General features: G+C 45.8%; 1 protein-coding gene across 1 annotated transcript in view; it reads left to right on the forward strand.

Moving 5' to 3' along the window:
• cntn1b (contactin 1b) overlaps window positions 1-8,508 on the forward strand; it is a 685,547-nt gene that overhangs the window by 86,646 nt on the left and 590,393 nt on the right. The gene's annotated exons all lie outside the window — the stretch shown is intronic.

Raw genomic sequence — 8,508 nt, forward strand, 5'->3', positions numbered from 1 at the left:
CTGGCAAAACTTTTCTTAGTCCAAATTTAGTATCCATCCAATGTGAAGGCGAGGTGCGAATGTAACCTGGGAACAGGACACAAAGAAACTGCAAAAGGATTGAAGCAGTTTAAGTGAGTGAGCAACAAGGTAGCAGTCACATTATCATGTGGGGAAGTGTGAAGTTATTCACTGATGTCAGAATTGGGAAAAAAAAGTTCTTGTTTTAAAGATATGAAACCTATAAATGTTGATGTTCAGAGGCACTTGGGGCTGCATGCATAAAGTTAGCTTGCAGATGCAGCAAGTAATTAGCCAGGTAAAAGACATGTTGAACTTTATTTGGAGTATCAGAGTGAAGGAGGCTGACTGCAATTATTCAGGACTTTGGTGGGATGGTGAATGGAATACTTTGTACAGTTTTGGCTTTTGTATTTAAGGAGGGATACACTTCAGGATAGATAGCAAAGGTTCGCTAGATTGATCTCTGGAATGAGGGGCTTGTCTTATAATAAAAGGTTGAGTAAACTGGGTCTACATGCTCTGAAGTTTAGAAGAATGGGAAGTGATCTCATACAAGATTCAGAAGGAGCTCAGCAGGATAGACACTGAGAGGTAGTTTCCCCCAGCCAGGGGAATCTAAAACATGGGAACACAGTCACAGGGTGATTATTTAGGACTGATGAGGAGAAATTTCTTCAGCCAAAGGGTTGTGCACCTTTTTAATATTTTCCCTTGGAATTTTGTGAATGCCACTTTATTGAATATATTTAAGATTGGCATGGACAGAATTTTGGTCTGCGAGGAGATGAAGGGATAGAAGCAGTGAGATAGGAACAAATACTGAAGTTGGGGCGAATGATTGAATTTGATGGGCAAATAAGCTTTATGGACCAAATTTCTTTGATGCCCTATTTCTGACACGTTTATGTGAATATGCTAGGGATACATACTTTGAGGTAATGCATGTGAAATATTTAGCGATTTCACTGATGACTACATTGCGTTGAGCTTCTCAGAGTCCTTGAGGAATGTGCTGCACAGAGGGTTTATCAGGCTTTGATCTGCATTCCTGCTTATGGCCTCTGACTAGCTCAGTTTCACGCTGACGACCCTGGGTTAGCTGCTCCCGAAGAGAATCAAGAATCAGCTGCAGAACATCACAGAGCAGGTGACTATTTGGCCCAACACATTTGTACTGGTTTGTTTATCTCTCTGAATGCCTTTCTCCAATCCTATTGCCTCGTTCAGTCAGTGAAGATTCCTTCTTTCCAGGTAAGCAGCTATCTTCAAACGGGAGTTGCAGAGTCTGCTTCAACTCCTATTTTCTGCAAAGTAATTCCACGTTCTGGTAGCCTATACATGCCCTGGTCCTCTAAGCACAGCTCTGGAGATCTTGTGTTCTTCTTTGTATGTGTTGCCAACATGGACATCTGATACTTGTGATGATGCTGTAGCTCTCAGAGGTATGTTCTGTCCTGGTTTTTTATTACATAAAGATTGGGAGACAGGTGCCAAGCAGTCTATGAGAAGTAACAGCTTGTGAATCCTTGGGTGTTTTCAGTTAAAGCTGGAACAATAGAAGCAGCCTGAATGGGTGGGGTCAAGCTCCCACATGCAGAAGCAGAAATTTTAGGTTTAGCTTTCAGCAGTTGTTGCTGGGGTCTGTGCAGGTTTAGCAGGCCGGGAATCTCTCCTGGCTGCTGCACTGTCTCTCCAGATTGTCTTTTGATGTTATTTCCTCCTGGAGCGGAGAACTACAGCAACGTAGCATGCCACCACTGCAACCTCTCTCCCCCCCCCGCCTTATCAGCTAGTTTGATAGTGAGGCTGGGGTTGGAGCGGAGGGCTGCACATTCTGTGGGGGAGAGGTTGGAGTGGGTGAGACGGGTGGAGAGGTTGAGGTGATTGATGTCGTGAAGGCAGCTGGAAATGAAGAGGTCGCGGGAGGGTAGGAGGCCTTGGAGTGGTGCCCAGGAGAAGGGGGTGTGTTGGAGGCGGGAGAAGGGGGCTGCAGAGGGTGGGTTAGACTCCCGGGTAAGGAAATAGGCGCAGAGGCAGCAGAAGAAGAGTTTGACATCTAGGCATGTACAGAATTCGTTAATGTGTGGGCGCAGGGGAAATGAAGGTGAGCCCCTTGCTAAAGACTGAGCACTTGCCCTCAGTGAGGGGGAGGTCTGGAGGGGACGGTGAATACCCAACAGGGCTTGGGGCTGGGGTTGGGGCCGGGTGGAGAGCTGGAGCTGGGAGTAGGGGTGGAGACTGTCTCAGGAGTGGGTGTGCGTATGGGGATGGTCGTGTGGGCGGAAGCAGAAGGAGCAATGTGGTCAGCAGCGTTAGTGGAAGTGATGTAGTCGGCATCAGCACTGAGTCCTGATCAAGGGTGTAAACCCGAAACGTCAACTTTCCTGCTCCTCTGATGCTGCCTGGCCTGCTGTGTTCCTCCAGCTGCACACCGTGTTAAATCTGACTCCAGCATTGGTAGTTCCTGCTATCCCCGTCTGCTGTTGCACCAGAAGGACAGCTTCTCTTTGGTATTCATGCACCAAAGAAACCTTGAGGACGTGAAAGATTGAGGGGCTTCTCCCACAAGCACTGGTGTGTGAGCTGTTCCTGTTGTTCCCCTCGCTGTGTTACTGGGAAGGGTGGGAAGCAGAGAGTCATCTGTGGGAGTCCCAGCCATTCCTGAAGGTTGGTGCATTAGGCAGAATGTAAGTTCATTCAGCACTTCCAGCTGTAAACCTTTTCAAAGATCAAGGTCAGGAGATTTCCTTTGGTGACGATAAGGGGAACAGTGTCTTGGATCAGCACTTGGTCTATTTGCAGGAATATGCTGCTTTTGTTACAGAAACTGATGTAGGAATACTGCTAAGTCTGTTTATTTTTGTCCAGTTCAAAGGCACTCCAGTTGCTTGGCTCTAATGCCTGGATGGGTGCAGCTCCCATAACAACAGCTTGAAACTTGACATCAACCAGAACGATTGGTTTGATACCACATAGAAACTCACACACCCTCCACCACCAACGCTCAGCAGCAGTAGTAGGTACAATTTATAAGAAGCACTGCCAAAGTTTGCCAAGGCTTCTTAGACAACACTTTCCAAACCCATGACTGCTTCTATCTAGAAGGACGAGGGCAGCAGATACATGGGAAGACCACCACCTGCAAGTTCCCCTTCGAGCCACTCACCATCCTGACATGGAAATATATCGCTGTTCCCTCAGTGTCGCTGGGTCAAATCCTGCAATTCTCTCTGAGTGCATTTTGGGTCTACTGATAACATATGGACTGCAGTGGTTCAAGAAGGCAGCTCACCACCACCTTCTCAAGGGCAACGAAGGATGGGCAAGAGATGCTAGGCCCACATCCACTGAATGAATAAAAAGAAACTGAATCAAACCTGGAGTGTCCAAAGCTTCTCTTCCTGCGCCCACAAGGTCTATATCTATCCTTGCCTACATGCTGCCCCTGACAACATTGTCCAAGATCTTTTGTGTATATTGATGGTACCTAGTTCTACCTCTTCTTCCACTTCTCCATTGTCTATTTGTCTCAGACCGAATGAGCAGAAATTTCCTCCAATTAGTGCTGAGATGACAGAAGCCATCGTCTTCCATCCGGAGCACAAACTCTACTCTCCAGGCACAAAAACAGAAGTTGCTGGAAAAGCTCAGCAGGTCTGGCAGCATCTGTGAAGGAAAAAACAGTTAACGTTTCAGGTCTGGTGAGCCTTCCTCGTTTCTGACCCGAAACGTTAACTCTGTTTTTTCCTTCACTGATGCTGCCAGAGTCGAGCTTTTGAGCAACTTTGTTTTTGTTCCTGATTCACAGCATCTGCAGTTCTTTCGATTTTTCTTTAGTATCTACTCTCCAAACATTGGCTTCATCCCTCTCCCTGGATCCTATCTCGGGCCGATCGAGACTGCATGAGTAGAGTTCCCGACCACACGTCCGTGCATCTTGACTTCACCTGCTAAAGGAACAGCGCTCCAAAAGCTTGTGATTTTAAGCAAACCCGTTGCACTATAACCTGGTGTTGTGTGACTTCTGACTTCAGTTGGCCTGACCACAAACTCTGGAAATTGCCCTCACTTCCACTCTCTGTCCTCCCCGCAGCCCATCTTGTTGACAAAGCTTTTGCTTGTCTGTTCCTGTAACTCTGGTTGAGGTTCAGATTCTTTCTGATAGTGCTGTTGTGAATCACTGTGAGACATTTTATGAAGTTCAAGGTGCTATACAAATGCGAGCAGTTGGAGTTAGGGTGAAATAACACCAGTCTGTTTGACATGCGTCATGCAGATTCCATCTTTTATTACAGCGGTACCCTTGAGTAAAATCATAGTTTGGAAAGATTAGAATTGAATGTCAGTGAGATTACATTGGCGCAGCCAGGGGAGATAACCTTTAGAATCGGTGACAATTTGATCATCTTAATGATTATGATGTTGAATTAGAGCAGTAAATGACGATGATATCTGTTTTGCTAAATCAGTACAAGTAAAACTCAGAGGGATTTTTGTACAGGAAGTTACTTAAAAGTCCTGCTCGCATGAGTTGTCTAAACTGACCTGTGTCGTCTATATGCAGTGTATATGCAGATGAATGCCTTACAGTGCTTGTAAATGTAAATAATTGTCAGGTTTATTACTTGCTGTGGCATTCTTGAATCCGCTGTTAAATGGGATAAGGATTGTTCAAAAATATTTTATACTTATGCAGCTATTTTTCTGTAAGTCGTTGAGGTGCTGCGCCATTACAACTTGCCTGATTGACTGGCCCCCTGGAGGACAATTTGAGGCACAGTGTGAATGAGCTGAAGATTCCAGTCTCCAGCAAGCCTGCTGAGGTCAGAGCCAAACCCTTCCCTTCATTACCCCTGAGTGCTAGAGTGTAGTCACTCACCAAGTGCCTTAACAAGAGCTCTCATTGCTGCTGTGCAATCGGTCACGATTTTATCTAACATTTTAATTAGTATTGGATTTGTTGCAGTAAAAGCTTTCAGAATCTGATCAAGTGTATTGGGAGTAACTGCAGCTGGTACGCTAATGGGTAGTGCACTGTCAGTACATTGAGTCAACTTTTCTTTCCCCCGTCTCCCTTTTATAAAGAGTTAATTTGGTTTGAAAACCATCTCCTGCTCAAAGATGACTAAACCATATGCTTTCCTTTTCATTATCTGTCGCTATTGAAGAGAAATGTTGTACTGTAAATGGATTAGGTGTGGGTTTTTAACATTAAGAAGCTGTTTCATTGCTCCAATTCCCCATTCCTTCCCTGCACCCCCCACCTTTATATGAAAATTGTTCTGTTATCGAAAGGAGGCAGGTGCTGAGTGAAGGATGGCTCGGCACTCCCATAACACCGTTCCCCACAGAGAAACGGACAAGCCTCTACGTAGTAACTACAGCTTAGAACTGCCATGCAAAATTACAGCCTAGAAATAGACTAAGTGCTCAGCATTCCTGTTTATGCTGAACGTGAATGACCTTCCACTTTGCATCATTTTCCTGTTCTCCATTATCCCCATTGTTCTCTCCACTTTGTGCGTTTCTGACTTCCCTCAAATGCATCTGTAAAATTCAGCAACTTTACGGTCATTGAATTGCCCCACTACCAACATGAACCATTGACCAGAAGCTAAGCAGGACCTGTCCTATAAATAGTGTACAACAAGAGCAGGCCAGAGGTTAGGAATCCTGCAGCGAATGACTTGCTGCATGAGTCCCCAAAGCCTGTTTGCCGTCAACCAGGCACAAGTCAGGGGTATGATGGAATATTCCCCACTTGCCTGGATGAGTGCAGCTCCGACAGCACTCGAGGAGCACGATGCCACCCAGGTCGAAGCAGCCACTTAATTGTCACCCAATCACTACCTTCAACATTCACACTATTCACGACCAGTGCACAGTGACAGCAGTGTATACCATCTATAAGCTCTACAGCAACTCACCAAGACTCCTTTAACAGTATGTTCTAAATCCACAACCTCTACTGCCTAGATGGATAAAGGTACCAGACGTGCGCGCTAAGTCTCCCTCCAAAATGGACGCAGTCATGACTTGGAACAATGTTGTCATTCCTTCACTGTCACTGGGTCACCATCCTAACCCACAAGGACGTCTGTAGTTAAGCAGGTTGTTCGGCATCACCTTCTCAGGCACAATAAATGCTGACCTGGTCAGTGTGTGTCAACGACATGAACATCAGTGAAGAAGCTTTTGGTGCCACATTCCTCTCCCAGCCTGAGACCTAGGCTCTGAGCTTTGAGATTCATGGACCAGAACCTGGAGCTGTAATTGGCTGAAGTGTGAACACCGTCCTGTTGTGTTGAATCCTGTAATGTAAGTGTACGTGGTGGATTCTCATGGGCTTGGCTCACAACATCCTCATTTCTCCTTTCCCTACCTCTGCCACTCTTCCTATCTGTTACTGTTAAAAGCTGTCCACAGGCTTGCAGCAGTTAGTTACCTTGTTCTTTGAGCCTTGGTTACAAGATGGATCAGGATGAGGGAGTCTATTTGGTTTATCAGCGTTCATCCGTAACAGTAAGAACATACATATCCCAGGCAGCCCCACCTCACCCTGACTCAGATTACAGCCTGCAGCTGCTTTGGGAAGAGTTACATCTCTCCGTCCTATCTGCAAGTCCTTTTCATGTAATGATCACTTTGTAAGGAAGATTTCCTGATAATATAAACTTGCTGCTTACTCAGTCAAGCCAGTGTTCCCTTGCTTTGCTCCTTGTGATGTGGAGATTTGATTTCCAACTTAATGATTTAGTGTAGAGCTTTTACTTTAGTTAGTCCCCTTCGTAGGTCAGTCATCTTTTTGCACGTATTTTCCGTGATCCTGTTACTTGTGATTTAAGCATATGGACTGTTAGCATGTTTTAAAAGAGGGGAGTTAGTTCCATTAGCATCGGACATTTATACAGCTCACTGGGAAAACTTACCGCGGAGAAACATACTAATTAGAGGTGACATTCATGGGCCTGATTTCTGATCTATTGGGCAATTGTTGTGAGACTGGCTGCTGATCTGTAGTTAGCTGGGTAGCAGAGTTCGGGTTGTGGAAGTCCTGTTCCTGATGCCCCTTGACTGCGTGAGCCATGTTCAGTCTCAGACCTGCAGTTCAGGCAATGCACCTGGGTCTCCAGCACCAATGTCCTTGCACCAGTTCGCCTTCCCAGATCACCAGCCACCATTGGAAACATCAGAGGGCTCTCCATGTGCACTTGGCTATCTGCATCCACAACCCCCCCCCCCCCAACACCCCCCACAACCCCCCCCCCCAAGCACAAGCTCCGGTTTTCCTGGCTTTGACCCCAGTGTCATCACAGTGCCCTGTGGGAGCTGGCATGGCGGACAACTTCTCCTGCCCACCACTTTCCCTCGACAATAAAGTCACCTGGCAAAACGTGGCAGCTGGGCTGGCATTGAAGTCAGAAGCTGTGATACTGGGCACACCATCAGTGCATTATGAGGAGTGCCAGCTGTAATGCCGGAGGTGCAGTCTGCAGTACCGAGGGAGTGCTGCAATGCCAGGGGGCAGTCTGCAGTACTGAGGCCCTGTCTGCTTCCTCAGATGGATGTAAAGGATCCTATGCCATTATTTGGAAGAAAAGGAGAGAGTTTATCCCGACGTCCTGCTGGTATTTAACTGTCCATCATCATCAAGTAACCAATGACCTTAATGTTTGTATTTTGTTTTTGTGTGAAAGCGACTGTTTAGTTTTATGTAACAGTTTAATATACACTTTAACAGTTCTTCATTTTTATCCTCAGAGCTTCATTGACTGTGAAGTGCTTTGAGCTGATGGGTAGTTAAGAAAAGAGATGTAAAAGTGGAAGCCTTATTTATTTATTTATTTCACCCTCCCAGCCTGATCGTTAGCAACTCCTTTGTTCAACTGTCTTTCTCTCTCTTTGGGCTCTGTCCTATCGTTTACTCCCTACCCCACCCAGCTCCCTATTTTCTGCAAATAAACTGACATTTTCCTAGCCACTATCAGTTCTGAGGAAGGGCCATCAGACCCAGAATGTTAACTCTGTTTTTTCCTTCACAGATGCTGCCAGAGCTGCTGTGCTTTTCCAGCAGCTTTGTTTTTGTTCTTCTTTATTTGTTGTTGCAGCACTTCCATTTCTCTGCAAAAGTCAATTTGTTTGTGAGGGTTATTAGAGCCTAGTGGATGTGAGAGAAAGCAAGATCGCATTACTTTTCTTGGAAAAACTGTTCCATTTTCATCTCATTCTTTTCTTACAATTCCTATTTTGGTTCTTCTCCTTTCGAAAGGATGTTATCTCTTCAAAGGAAAGAACATTTGACCTTTAAAATATGACAGGTGCTGGAGATCTCAAATGAAAACGGGAAGTGCTGGAGAAACTCAGTCAATCTTGCGGCCTGTGTGGAGAGAAAGCGGTTAACGTTTCGAATCAGAGATAGTAGGAACTGCAGATGCTGGAGAATCCGAGACAACAAGGTGCAGGGCTGGATGAACACAGCAGGCCAAGCAGCATCATAGGAGCAGA

This window comes from Rhincodon typus, chromosome 18, assembly GCF_021869965.1.
Source record: "Rhincodon typus isolate 14 chromosome 18, sRhiTyp1.1, whole genome shotgun sequence".
NCBI classification, from domain to species: Eukaryota; Metazoa; Chordata; class Chondrichthyes; order Orectolobiformes; family Rhincodontidae; genus Rhincodon; species Rhincodon typus.